The sequence below is a fragment of the Panthera uncia genome, chromosome B1 (genome assembly GCF_023721935.1).
Source record: "Panthera uncia isolate 11264 chromosome B1, Puncia_PCG_1.0, whole genome shotgun sequence".
Classification (NCBI taxonomy): domain Eukaryota; kingdom Metazoa; phylum Chordata; class Mammalia; order Carnivora; family Felidae; genus Panthera; species Panthera uncia.
Genome location: NC_064811.1, coordinates 115987863 through 116003158, shown reverse-complemented (window position 1 = coordinate 116003158; position 15296 = coordinate 115987863). Strand labels below are relative to the sequence as shown.

Genomic DNA, 15296 nt, shown 5'->3' with positions numbered 1-15296 from the left:
GCCCGAGCCCTTCCCAGGGTTACATTCTTGATCTACAGCTTACTTGTTCTAATCAATTTATGAGGGAGGCCTTGGGTTTTGTCCATCTTAGAGATGAAAAAGCTGGGGCTTGGAGAGGAGCACCCTGCCTAGGTGGGAAGGAATTCGAAGTTCATAATTAAGTCCACCAGCAGGGTGGGTCTGGACAGAATCCGAAGATACACAAGGTTGTCCCGTCTTTGCTGTGTCCCCTTCTCTGCTCCGGCCTGCCCTCCTTGCTCTGTGGAGGCGGTTTCCTGAGCCTCATGCCTGCCCCCAAAGCTGTGTCTGGGGTTGCCCTCTCTGGCCTGGCATTGGGTCCTCATGACAGCCAACTACCCTTTTCTACCCGACATCTCCCACTTGATCACCCCTCCCAAACACAACTTGCTTCTCCTGCATTGATCTCATTTGTGCAAAGAAAAGGGTTTCTATTCCAGATCCACCAATGGCCGACTGGAAAGGGGGCCAGATGGCCAGAAACAGTGCCCCCTCCTCTGATAGCAAAGTGAGGCCACATTCACATTGTACCACTTACTCCACTAAAGTGGGGTACAGGTCCACTGTTCTCCCTCAGGAAGGTATGTGCAGAAGGCCTCAAGCAAATGACAGAAAAATGCCCCCATAAGTCCCCAAAACATAATTCTTCCATGATAAAGCACGACGATTTGTACGCCGTCTACCAGAAATCAGGAACTCCAAACGTCACTACCCCTTCTGACGTATTAGTACCCCCATGTTACAGATGCGAAAACTGAGGCTCGGAGCCATTCGTAACTGGCGCACTGGTGATAGAGCGTGAATCAGAACCCCGGTCCGCTGGATTTCAACACCCGTGCTCTTAACTCATACGTTCCTCCTCAGTCAGCCTACCTCTGAGGAGGCTGATTCGTCCCAAGCAGCACTGATAGCGGGCAGTATCTTAACGTAGGGAGCTGGATGATGCTCCAGTGGGGCCTCTTCCTCCTCTTCTGTATCCCCAATTCTCGCCTCTGCGGGGAGCTGACTTCCTGTCACTTTTCTCCCTGCCCTGCCCATACTTCCTTTAATCCCTCTACCTTTCATGGGTGGTTTCTGATGGAAAGGTGTTGATTGCTCTTTATAACTATCCTTTTAGTTCTTTTTTTAAAAATGGGAAAAAAAAAAGTGTATAGTTTAAAACGCGGAAGCATGGTCCAGTGAAGTAGAAAATTATGTCGGAACAAACAACAATAAAGACAGAACCCTTAGAAGGAGATGTACCAGACCTGTACAGCCCATGGCAAAGCTATTTCACACCTCGAAAGCCTCTGTGGAACCACTGCACGCAGTGCGGGGTTCCTCGTGCTCTCCCTGCAGACATCACCAGGATGAAGGCCCTGGCCCCATACAAGGAAACATTTGGAGCAGCAGAACTGGCCTGTCACTAGGCATCGGTGAGCTACTTAGCAACTGACCAGCCTTGGTAATCCGTCAGCCTCTCTGGGCCTCAGCAGCCTGCCTGCCAGTGACTTCCAGATGCTGGTGCCAGGTCGACTGTAACCGAATCACCTAGAGAGGCTTTTAAAAATTCAGCTCCTGTCCACAACTCTTACTGAACATGTCTCAGATGAAGCTGCAGAATCGGTGTGTTTTGAAAGTTCTCTGGGTAATCCCTACCTACAGCCAGACTTGGGAACCACTGGACTAGATGATATCTAAGAGAGTTTACAACTAACTGAGAACTTAGGAAATTTCCCCCTAGTCCACTAAGGGTGGCCTGATAGCACCCCCATGGTGCAGGCATTGCCAAGTACATCCCAAACGTCAGGTCAAAAGGGACACCGGTCTCTATTGCAGACCAGAAACTGCAAGGATGAATTTTTTTTTAATTTTTGTTTTTAATGTTGATTCATTTTTGAGAGACAGAGAGAGAGAGAGAGAGAGAGACAAAGAGTGAGCGGGGGAGGGGCAGAGAGAGAGGGAGACAAAATCCAAAGCAGGCTCCAGGCTCTGAGCTGTCAGCACAGAGCCCAATGCAGGGCTTGAACTCACCGACCACGAGATCATGACCTGAGCCAAAGTCAGATGCTCAACTGATTGAGCCACCCAGGTGCCACAAGGATGAATTTTTTTAAATGTTTATTTATTTATTTATTGAGAGAGAGAGAGAGAGAGAGAGAGACAGAAAGAATCCCAAGCTTTCAGCACAAGATCAGCACATCTCACAAACCATGAGATCATGACCTGAGCTGAAATCAAGAGTCAGAGGTTTAACTGACTGAGCCACCCAGGCGCCCCTGCAAGGATGAATTTTGATGACCTTTTGAAATCAAGACCCAGCGAGGGGCTTGGCTGCCACCCAAGAAAAAATGGGGTTTGGCTCTTGCCTGGCTGATGGAAGGCGGCGAATAGTTCACTGGAAAGAGTGACAATTCGTAACATGTTCTTGACAGAGAGAGACCTGCTGGAAAGAAAGCTTCCCTCTGTAAACAGAGCGGATTCCTTACTTTTTCGAGTTTACTGACAAACAGAACCAACTTCAGAATTTCTTTTATGTCTAAGCACGCTTGATGAGCAAAGTCCCTGTGATGATAACATCTTGCAGGGGAAGGGATTTTAGAGAGCAAAATCTAAGACACTAGCTATTTTGGGAGAATTTTCTTAGGAACTATTGCTGTTATATGAGTTGCATTGTGTCCCCCTGCAAAAAAAAAGATATGTAAAGTCCGAATTCCAGTGCCTCAGAATGTGACCTCATTTGGAAATAAGATCTTTGCAGAGGTAATCAAGTTAAAATGAGGTCACTAGTGTGGGCCCTAATCCAATATGACTGGGTTTTTATAAAAAAGGGGAAATTTAGACACAGAGACAGACACACACACCAAGAAGACCATATGAAGACACATGTGGAAAAGGTGCCATATGGGGCGCCTGGGTGATGCAGTCAGTTAAGCGTCTGACTTCAGCTCAGGTCATGATTTTACAATTCATGAGTTTGAGCCCTGCATCGAGCTCTGTGCTGACAGCTCAGCCTGCTTCAGATTCTGTGTCTCCCTCTCTCTCTGGCCCTTCCCTATTTGTACTCTGTCTCTCTCTCTCTCTCTCAAAAATAAGTAATAAACATTTTTTAATTAAAAAAAAAAGAAAAGATGCCATAGGACTGGTGTGATACGTCTACAAGCCAAGGAACACCAAAGACTGCCAACAAACACCATACGCTCAGAAGAGGCAAGGAAGGACTCCGCTACATGTTGCACAGGGAGCATGGGCCCTGCTCACACCTTGATTTTGGACTTCCAGCCTGTAGAGCTGTGAGACAATACATTTCTGTCATTTTAAGCCGCTCAGTTTGTGGTGCTCTGTTACCACAACCCCAGGACACGGATACTAAGCCTAGATTTTAAAATCACAACAACAAGGGTGTCTGGGTGGCTCAGTGGGTTGAGCATCTGACTTCCGCTCAGGTCATGATCCCTCAGTTTGTGAGTTCGAGCCTCACATCAGTCTTGCTGCTGTCAGTGCAGTGCCCACTTCGGATCCTCTGTCCCCTCTCTTTCTGCCCTTCCCCCACTCATGCTCGCTCTCTCTCAAAAATAAATAAACATTTAAAATAACAACAACAACAGCTATCATTGGTCACAGGATTTTACATGCGTGATCTCATTTAATCCCATCCACAACCCAATGAGCTGGATTTATCATCCCTGCTTTCATTTTACTGACATCCCCACTTTAGAAAAGAGGCAGGCGTGACTAAGTAAGATTAAGAAATTTGGGGGACTCCTGGGTGGCTCAGTCAGTTAAGTGTCCACCTCTTGATTTTGGCTCAGCTCGTGATCTCATGGTTCATGGGATTGAGTACCCCAGCGGGCTCTGCACTGAGCATGGAGTCTGCTTGAGATTCTGTGTCCGTCTGCCTCTCCCCTGCACATGCACAGGTGTGATCTCTCTCTCAAATAAATAAATAAATAAATACAGACAGACAGACAGAAAGACAGACAGACAGACATAAGAAATTTGCTAAATACCAGACAGCTAAAAAGGGGTGGGACTTGGAGTTCGTCTAGGGCCACTCCATATTATATTGCTGCCGACACTGTAGAGAAGATTACATGGAAGAACCACACCTGGGGGGAGAGGGGAACTAAGCTGTTCCTAGAAAACTGCTGGGGCTGATATTTATGGCCTCATCTCATTATTTTGCTTAAAGTAAAATTGCAGATCAGAAGATAAGATAGAAAAGATAAATACCAAAAGACACTACTAAGTGAAATGTAAAATCGTTTTAAAGTAAGTCATCTGAGATTGGCCAGACCCTGCTTCTAATTCTTAGTATAAATTAATCAATGATTGAGTCTGCATATTTAGAAAGATGATTAAAAACAGTGATGTAAGCGGCGCCTGGGTGGCTCAGTCGGTTAAGCGGCCGACTTCGGCCCAGGTTACAATCTTGCGGTCCGTGGGTTCGAGCCCTGCGTCGGACTCTGTGCTGACAGCTCAGAGCCTGGAGCCTGTTTCAGATTCTGTGTCTCCCTCTCTCTGACCCTCCCCCATTCATGCTCTGTCTCTCTCTGTCTCAAACATAAATAAACATAAAAAAAAAAATTAAAAAAAAAAAAACAAAAACAGTGATGTAAGAAGTACGACCGTTTCCATTTCTCAGCCAATGAAACTGAGCCCTTCAGGGTGAGAAGTGACCGGCCCAGAGGACAAGGTTGCACCGGAGCCAGACGGGAGCCTGGAGAGTGTAAACCTCTCCCTCTTAGGACAGTAGGCTCTGCCTCCTTTAGAAGCAAACACATATGTGAGGCATTCCACATACAGCTAATTATAACAAGATAACACATATAATGTGATCCTTCCTGGTTTGTCCACTGAGATTATTTTCACCGGAATTTGCCCAGTTGAATATATAAACTATTGGGGCTGGAGGTGAAAGAGTCACATGACTATAATATTTAAGACATTACTTTGGTTGCACATATATTTAAATCACCCATTACATCAGAAATATTGCTATTTTCAATCTCACATTTCACGAAACCATGTTATTCAAACACTTCACAAACATCTTCAGCTCTCATGGCTTCATTGTCATGAGAGCCCTTTTAGGAATCACCTAACACGGTTTTCAAGAGCACATTCTGCTCCTGCCTGAGCACTTAAAATTCCATATAGAACACTGGTTGGAAGTGTTACCTCCTCTTGTATTCGCCCTCTAAATTTAGATTCGTCATCTCTACAAGTATAACTGTTTACCACTATTGCTCTTTTTTTTTTTTTTTACATTTATTTATTTTTGAGAAACAGAGTGAGACAAAGCATGAGTGGGGGAGGCGCAGAGAGAGAAGGAGACACAGAATCTGAAGCAGGCTCTAGGCTCTGAGCAAGCAGTCAGCACAGAGCCTGATGCGGGGCTCGAACCCACAAACTGTGAGATCATGACCTGAGCTGAAGTCGGACGCTCAACCGACTGAGCCACCCAGGCACCCCACCACTATTGCTCTTAAATGATCTTTAAGAATTCATCTACAATGCTACACAGCACTGCACAACAATCACGAGGACCTCTTTGGAGGAATAATAATAGCTGAGCGCCCATGTGTTAAATTTCTTTGCCTCCTTCTCTGTCAACTCTACCAGGAGATCCTCTCTACAAGCTTCCAAAATTAGGGAGGATTGGAGTTGTTCCGGGTTAATGAGTCTTTCCCAAACAGAACACTTTTTTATTCGAAATAACATGAGAAATTAGAGAACACCCTGAGAAGGAGACCTCCCTGCCCCCTGCTTTGTGAGGTCTAACTTTTAGGTGCTAAAAGCTTTGGCCACAAGGTAGTGGCCTAAAGATCAGACACAAGGGGGGAAATGCCTGACGTTACCTAGTGGTAATTTCAGTGGTTTTCAATGATGAAACCAAACTGAACCTATGATTTTTTTAAGTTGCATTATCATGTTTGTACTTAGATAACTCAAGCAGAAATTCCCCGAGAAGGCTCATGAGTCCGTGATTATTACATACTCAGGTCTTGGTTTTATGGACGAATTCTCACATGTTGAGTCTAGCCTCTTGAATTCTCCAGGTGGAAGTGTTGGTGTCAGCCCCTGCCTGTCCTCTATTGCGTGTAGACCTGGAGGAATGTTCCTTGGGACAGGCTCAGACCTGCCTGTGACCGGGCTGTCCTGACAGGCGGCCTAGCTTTTGTGCACAGCCTCAGCCCATCAGGTTTAGGTGGCCCCCGCCACTGCCCTTCTACTCTGCTCCCCGAAACTTCCACACCCTTGGCCCCAGCCTCACCCTCCTTTGTGGGAACCTGCTTCCTCTCAAGCACTAGCATTCAAGATAAACATTTAAATTGTACTTTGCACTCATTTTCCCCATTTTGTTTCCTAGAATTTCAACATATTTTTGATACTGAGCATTGTGGGTTAAATAGGCTTTTGTAGGCTAGTCTGGGAACATTGTTTCCAGTGAAAAAATGCATTCTGTGTTGGAAACAAACAACATACACAAAGAAACGTTGGGAACACGACCTCTTTGTAGAGTAGGGACTGCCTGTCCAGCCTCATGTATCAGAGTTAAAGCATACAAGCATTCTCTTTTCAAATCTGGCAGCCTTTTTTTTTTTTTTTTTTAATCTCAATCTGGGATAGAAAGCTATGAATCTGGCCACACGTGGGGGATGCTGAGGAACAGACCAGTTTGATTTTATCATCCTCTTTCTCACTAGGAGGGGGGATATAGAAATAAAGTGATATGACTGCCTTCTTCCTCTTTAGTAAAATGCCAGCCTTCTAAGGGGAAGGTGGTGGGAGGTGGTTAAATTGTTCATTCAGTTGGCTGCCATCATCCACTTAATTAATTAAATCATCCAACACCCATGATGTGCTGGACACTATTCTGGTGTTCCTGTGAAAACTGACAAAACACACAAGGTGTGTGAGGAGACTGACACTCAGTAACAGAATTAAATAAACAAGAACATGTAAAGTAGCAACAAATGCTTTTTCGAAAATCAAGCAGGGCAAGTATTAAACAGGAGAAGTGAGCCTAGGGAGCTACTTTGGGTTGGACAGCCAGGGAAGGCTTCCCTAAGGAGGAACTTTTATACCAAGATCACAACCCAGCTATGAACAGAGAGATACAGAGAAGAGAATGCAAGGCAAAGGGAACAGGGAATGCAAAGGCCCTGAGGTTGGACAGAACTTGATTTTATTCCATGAACAAAAGGGTCAGTGTGGCTGGAGCGCAGCAAATGAGAAGGAGGGAGGGTAATATGAGAGCTGGTGCAGAGGTGGTAAGAAACCAGATCCTGCAGGGCCTTGGGGCCAGGGTGAGATGGTTAGATCTGATCCTAAGTGCAAGGGCAACATTTGGAAGGCTTTAAACAGGGCAATGGCTTACATCATCTGACTTGAAAGGCCACTCTCCTACTCCATGAGAAGGCCAGAGGAGAGGCAGAAGTTTTAACTAATACAAAGACAGTCAGATGGTGGTGGCCTTCAGCTACTGTGCACTTACCCTGTGCCTGGAACTCTTGAAAGTGTTTTTACCTACTGGGGCGCCTGGGTGGCTCAGTAGGTTGAGCGTCAGACTCTTGGTTTCAGCTCAGGTCATGATCTTACAGTTGGTGGGTTCGAGCCCCGCATCGGGCTTTGTGCTGAGTGTGCAGAGTCTGTTTGGGATTCTCTCTCCCTCTCTTTCTGCCCTTACCCTGCTTGCTCTCTGTTTCTCTTGAAATGAATAAATAAAAACTTAAAAAAATTAAAGTGCTTTACATGCAATACACTGATTAGTCCTCACAACCACTCTATACAGTGGAAATTATTAGAATTTCCAAATTACACATACAGAAAATAAAAAAAAAAAAAGTAAAGAAACTTCTCTTTGGCTGGTGGCATTACAAAAAAGCACCTGGGTGGCTCAGTTGGTTAAGTGTCTGACTTTGGCTCAGGTCATGATCTCGTGGTTCGTGGGTTCCAGCCCCACATTGGGCTCTGTGCTGACAGCTCAGAGCCTGGAGCCTGCTTTGGATTCTGTGCCTCCCTCTCTCTAGGCCCCTCCCCATTCACGATCTGTCTCTCTTTCTCAAAAATAAATAAACATTAAAAATTTAAAAATAAAAAGTCCTCCTTTTATAATTACATAAGTAAATAATAGTTATTATTTAAAAACCATCTTAAATGAGCAAAAAGAAAAAATTAAATCACTTGAGATCATATCACTCTGAGATAACTACTGTTAACATTTTGGTTTATATATTCATAGATGTTGGGCTATGGAAATATATTATCTACTATTCTCAGAAGCATATGACTCCTTACTTCTGTATGTCACATAATTCTTAGATCACAGGTTTTTTTACATTCTTTTTATAATTTAGAAATACAGTCCACAATCCATTTTGAATGAAAGTATGAAAAAAAAATGTTGAATTTTAATACATAGTAAATGGTGGTTTAAAATTATAGAGTAAGACTGGACTTTTTAAATGTAATGAAGTTCTCCAAAAAGCATTTTTCTGTCCTTTTCTGTGCTGACAGATCGAAAATCATCTGTCAGACATGAATTGCTCCCAAGATGGCCATACTCAGCAAGCATCTCTGGTGGGTTTGTTTGGGTCAGTCAATGGCAGAGCACGCTTTGTGGCAATAAGCCTGCACACATGTCCCACACAGCCAGTCAGCACCGTGCCCAGCATCAGGACGCCCAGTGTAGCAGCAGCAGACATAACCTCTGCCCTCCACATCAGCCGCTAGGGCCAGAAAAACACACTGAACGACTTGGGCCCAAGGAGTATGTCATCTCAAAAAAGTAAAGGTCATCTCAAATATCTCAAGGACGCCTCAAGGTATCGCGTGAGACACCTCCATCAAAGTGTACTTCCAGAGACAAATTCCTCTGCCGTCCGAGTCCCCACACCAGGGGACTTGATGGCACCAGGAAATCTCATGTGAAGCTTCTCCACAAACTTTTCCTCTACTCTGCCTTCTTCCAAATGGTTTCTCCACCACTCTCCTGTTACTTCCCTTTCCTCTCTGTACATGTTGTCATAGTTTGGACAGTCATGGCTCCAATCCCACGACCACTAGTTTATGTGAACTTCAGACAAGTTATTTAAACCCTGAGTCTTGGGTTTCCTAATCGATAAATGGAGATAATTAATATTTGGTAAGATCATTTTCAGGATTAAATGAAATCATAAGGAACAAGCACCTGGGAGACAATAGACCATCCCTACATGCTGTTATCTCCTCGCTTCTCTCCTGCCCTCCCACGCTCACCCTTAAAAGGATCTCTTACTCCGCATTAAGCTGTGTGGTATTGGTGGAAGGCCCAAATGGGCCTTGATATGAGCCCCAACCAGTCATGCTTTTGCTGTGGGATGCTGGGCAAGCCTTTAAACCTTCACGGTCTTGGGGATTACTATCAGACACAAATGAGATCGCAGATACCAAATCACTTTTTATCCAAGATAAAGCTCTTCAAAACCTAGGAGAGAATAAGAGAAACAGCCCTTGGATGAACATGAACCTTTAAATATGATAAATCCACCGTATAATCCAAAAACGTTCAACAAGCATTTTCAGCGGGACTAGTTTGAAAGGGGAAAGTTAATTGCAAAATACTCAAATCTTACCCAAGACTGGTAGAAGAGAAAAGAAAATTGACTTATGCACAACTGAGAATGAACCTAGCCTGCTTTAATGCACTACCTCTGGCCTCACCCCAATGGGTAGAGAATCACAGGGGAGGCCAGTTCAGAGAGGGAGAGCACAGGCTATGTGGAAGACGTGCCCACCTTCCCTGCTAAGCAGTAACCAGACTTCCCGCTCTGCTGGGGAACCCACGCTCAGCCCAGGCCTGAGGCATTGCCCAGAGGCCAGGTTGGGAAGAGGTGCTTAGGGTTTACAGAATACACATCTCCACGAGACCTACCGAGCTGCATTGTCCCCTGTGGAGACAGTGCAAGGCCTGCCACAAGGCTCTTCTGTGTCTCCCTCTATCTTGAGCACAGGGGCTTTTGAGCTGGGCTCTTTAAATGTGGCTGAAAGATATTCCAAAAGATTAGCCACAGCATCTTTTCCTGGGAATTGATCTATGGACTTAGCAAGGAGGATCAATAGGACCTTAAATGACCTGAAAGGACACTCTACATTCAAAAAGACTGCAAAGCATGTCCCCAGCAAAGTGCATTCAGAAAAGGGATGGCTTAGCATCAAGTCCCTCTGGGGATGGGCTGCTCATGGGTTAAAGTGTCATTTCAATGCCTGGGATACCAAACACTTCGTCAACTTGTCCCTGTTTGTGACTTGTTGTGACCTGTTAACAGGGCCATGTGAATATATTCATTTCTGGATAATGAGTTCAAAATCAGAGTCCTGTTTGGACAATGAGTAACACATTTTGCTGTCCGTCTATTTTCTAGCGGATGGCACCTGTACCCCTCCAGGTGAAATTTCACAGTCTAAATCATCATAGCAAAAGGCCGACCTCTCCATTCCTGCACAGAGGAGACAAAATATCCTTTTGCTGGATACCCAACAAAACATGGACAAATCTATCACAGCCCAGAATATATGGGTCTTAATAAGCCTGATCTCTTTGTCCAAAGTACATGGTAACCTCAGGAAGGTTAGGCTGCTGGTGGTGGCCCATGGAGCAAAAATGTAGTGCTTCTCTAAGAACTCGGGAACCAGGTTGCCCTCAGAAAGTTAGACTAGCAAAATCTGCATACACAATGGATTTGATGAGAATTCAGAAGGAGTAAACCAACACAGTGACTACATTTGTGACTGAAGATTTTGGAGATGCTCCAAATCCCCATCAAAGTGACTGGACTGTGATATCAGGAAGGTAGAAATAGAATGTGATTATGACTTTAAAAGTGTGAATCTGCCTAGTTGGCTGTAGAGAATGCTGTGTGGAAAAACCGGCTTGAGGAGACTGGAGCATACAGAAAATAAGCCCGAAGTCTCAGAGGCAGGCAGGGCCATCTGAGCAGGGATGAGTGGGTGCGGGTGGCCACATTCAGGACATTATATCAGGAGTATTTCTCTTGGGGACCACATAACTAATCTCATTTATTCTAACTCCAGGCTAACGAAGCAAACATTTGGATGGAATTTATCTTCTCAAGTATGCTTATCTACAAAGGGAGACTGTGCTTGCCAAGACAACCTAAGTATTCTGGTCTATAGGTTATAATTCAGTTATATACATCAGTCTCTGAGGTCTGATGATTGTGAATCCACTTGAGGAAGGGCAGGATCTGGGCCTCGATGAATGTGGTAACGTTTGTGGTAAGCAAGTCCACTGGAAATACCCTTCTATTCACTCAGTGTAGAGTAATATCAAAAATACTATATACCCACCCTCTGCCATGGTAGCATTTGCATATGAATGATGGCAGGACCTAAAAAATCTTTTTGCTGAATAAACTAAAATATTTTTTAAAGCAATAAAATAAAGTAATACTTAGGAAAAGTTGGTTTTGGTTTGGCAGGGGGCAGGGGGGGTTGTAGAGACAGAGAGAGAGCAAGCACAACCAGTAGAGGGAGAGAGAATCTTAAACAGGCCCCACCCCCAGCACAAAGCCCAACAAGGAGCTCAATCTCACAACCCTGAGATCATGACCCGAGCCGAAACCAGAAGTCAGACACTTAACAGAATGAGCTACCCAGGTGCCCCAAACACATTTGGTTTTGATGGTACTTGTATTTTTCAAATTTCAGCATCTTATTGATTTTTCTGAAGTAATTTCTAAAGCAAGTGCCTCTTTGAAAATTGCTTCCCATTTGTCTTTTTTTCCCCCAAATTATGTCACTCAGCAGCTTCACCAGACCCAAGCCCGACAAGGATTTTCATATCCCACAACGCGAGGACCAAAAGCACCAGGCACGCTGCGGGGGGAAGAATATTTGCCCAGAGTGGACCCAGACAGGGAGATCTGGGCTGCATCTTCCCTTCCCCCATGCCCCAGAAGATCTAAATTTAGTTTACTGGCTATACTGCAATGACATTAACATGTTGCAAGAACAAGAATCAAGCAAAAGAGAAAAAAAGAAGCTTAATGTGGTGTGAGGTATTTTAATGCCATGGCAACTATGATGTCTTCTCTATTATTTAATTCACTTCCTCAGGTCAGGTTATTCTGCCCTCTCCTGCACTTCCTGTTGCCGTAACCAAATCAGGTCACCCTGAATTTGGGAGTCCTCTTCATGACTGCAGTCATGTCTATTTCCAGCAGAATGAATTTTCTCCATCTCTTCCTTTGCTCCCGGACCTTTATTTGGTGCCCTTGATGTTCCTGGTTGCTCTTTGCTGTGCACCACATGCTGTAAATGCTTCCCTTTCATGCACATCTCCTCCCCCACACCCTTCTCCTCGCTGCTCCTTTCCCTGCCCCTCCCTCCAGCTTCTGCAGTTGTCACCAACACAGACCTTGATTAGTGACTCAGTAATTCAGAATCCAAGCACCTTGGTTCTCCTGAAAGTCCCATGCCTCTCTTCCTAGAGTAAGATAAAGGTTTCTCTCTCACACCCCCAGATCTCAGTGCCATTAAGCTGAGTTGACTTGGGTCTTGAATATTCAGTTAGTTAGAGTTGTCCTGGCTTCTTCCCCTTTCCTTTTCCTGGGCATGTCCGTGGGGCTCTTCATGCTCTATTTAACTTTTCCCCAGGAAAATAATTTTTAGAGCCCACTTGCAGTTGGAAACACTAAGGTCCAAAGAGCTTAACTGCCCAGTTGCATGGCTAGTTCTTGAAGGATACAAAATAAATGGGGTGAGAATTCAATCACATTGGTGAACGTGGTGGGGGGGGTGGAAAAAACCTTGCTAAGGGGTGAGCAATGCCAAAATGAGACTTGATGATTATTTAAGAGTTCCTTCACCCATCCTGTTCTGGTCTCCTTGCGGGCAGTGTAAGCAAATAATCAAAGTAGAGCCAGGATATCAGCCACAGATCCAACAGGACCCCTGAGGTGTTCCTGCTTTCCTAGATCATGGAGACTCGGAAGACCACCGAGCAGGGCAGGATGAGGGATCAATGATCCTGGAGTCACTAGCTAGGGGTCACCAGCCAGCACTAGTGAATCCCACACAAGCTCCACATCCACTAGATTTTTCACAATTCACTTAGCGCATAGAGATGAATGGACAGAATTGTTGCCCCTAATTGTAGGAGGGTGCATAAGATACAAGATGCCTCTAAAAATATATTTACTGCAAGAGTTCTAGGAGTCTTCTAAGGAAGCACCAGCCTTCTCTGGGGAAAGACATGGGCAGTAAAATGAGTAAGATAACTCAGTATTGTGACTGCTTGCTGCAGTGGGAGAGGGACTTACGTTTCTCAAGCTGAGTGTGAAGAGAAGGGTATCTCCTTGGATGCAAAGGAAGCAAGACCGAGCAGCTTAGAAAAGTCACGCCTCGGTGTGAGCACGGAAGCAATCCCACCCCCAGCCCTGGCTGTCAGAGGTCCTGTGCAGCCCCCTCCGCCTGCCAGAGCTCGCTGCGGTGCTCCTGGATCTGCTGAGTTAGGAGCTGGGCAGTGCTGCTGTTGCTGCTGCACATGGTGATTAAGGGCTTTATTGATTTTCTAGCCCGTGACCACATTGGTGGGGACCGAGTACGACAGAGGAGAATGGCGGGGAGCCAAGTGCAAAGTGGGTTTATGAAATGAGCTCTCAATGAAGGAAGCTGTGGGAAAGAATGCGATGGAAGCAGATTTGGGGCCAGTAGATGTGGGAAAGTAGAACAACTCAAAATCACTCTTCAGACTTCAGCTAAAACAAAGCACTTTGCCAAAACACAGGAAGAGGATCTAGTCTGTGAGCCTCGGTGCTGTTTCTATAAAACTAAATATTCCTCTGCAAAATCATCACGGACAATGCTTAACCTTCATTCCGGACCAGGCACTGTGTTGGGTTCTACAGCCGCACGTAAGAATCAGTCAGTCTAGAGAGAGAGAAGGCGATTGAAAACGTACACAGGTAGATTTGTAAGAAGGTAAATGCATCTTAAGGGAACCATAAAAACAATTTTACCTAAACTTTGGGCCCAGAGCCAGCAGGGATGAATGGTAGGGGAAGGGGCCTGGGGCTGTGTCCAGGCTGCTGCCTGCCTCATGTGCAGATCTGAAGAAGGTTCTCGGGGGAGCTTTCGCTCCCTACTGCCCATTCTGGCAGGAAGGCCCTGGTGCTTCGCACCCCTACCCTTACAGTCCAGAGGGGGCCTGCTTCTGCGATAGGGGCTGTGTGCAGTGTTGCAGGTGCTTTCAAAGGAGCAGGTGGAACGTGAGCACCTGACGGTTTGGATGTGCAGTACAGGCAATCTCACAGCACCAGGAAACAGCTGGACAGCCTCCTCTGAACCTAAAGTTAGGGGCAGGACACTTGTGACGTCACTCATCCCCATGCCCCCACATACCTACCCACCATAAACCCAGAGTCTGTAGTTACACCTGTGTGTTGGGAGGGCCGATTTCTTCCAAGCCACCTTCTCCCTGCCTCAGCTCCCTCAGAGTAAAGGAATAAATTCTTTTTGCTTCCTTGAAGCTTTCGGCATGTTTTCTGCCTCTTGATAAACTGGAAACTGGGGGAGAAGAACTGGTGTGTTTTTGTGCATCATGTAACATGTAAGGGAGGAGATGATAAGTTTAAAAAGGAAATAAGAAAAATATCACATAACTCAAAACCAATGAGAGACCAAGTTCGGTACCTGATAGCTTTTTTTAAAAATCAGGAAAAAAAAAAAAAAACCCTATTTCTGTGGTTCATGTTTGAAGATGATGTAACCTGAAGTAACTCTTTCATCTTCCACTTCAGGGACACCTGCTCTGCACAGCTTTGGAGCCCATGTATTTTACTGGAGGACTTTAGGGAGGTTGCACTTAAGCCAGAAGACTTCAGAGAGGTTTAGTCTAAGCCAGGGGACCTCAAAGTAGTCTAACCCCAGCTGGGGGGGGGGGTGGTAGTGGAGGAACCTCAGGGTGGTCAAGCCTAGGCTGGCAGTCCTTTGAGTGATCTAGACCAAGCTGGAGGGAACTTATACCAGCATAGCCTAAGCAGGAAGAACTCAAAGTGGTCTAGCCTAAGCCAGGAGACCTCTGAGTGGTCTAGCCTGAGTCAGGGGATCTCAGAGTAGTATAGTATATGCCTGAGCAGTCTCACACTAGAGCAGCCTAAGCCTCTTCTCCCCGGCAGGAGGAATTTTCACTCTGTTCTAAAGATCCCAAGGCCCCTCTGCAGGTCAGCAACCCCAGGACCCAAGTATCCTAACTCCTGGTCCAGGGCCGTTCCCTCTGTTTCTGAAACCAG

General features: G+C 45.5%; 1 pseudogene; it reads left to right on the top strand.

The window, feature by feature from the left end:
• Window positions 1-14277, top strand: part of LOC125922432 (uncharacterized) — a 56391-nt pseudogene extending 42114 nt beyond the window's left edge.
• The last annotated feature ends 1019 nt before the right edge of the window (window positions 14278-15296 follow it).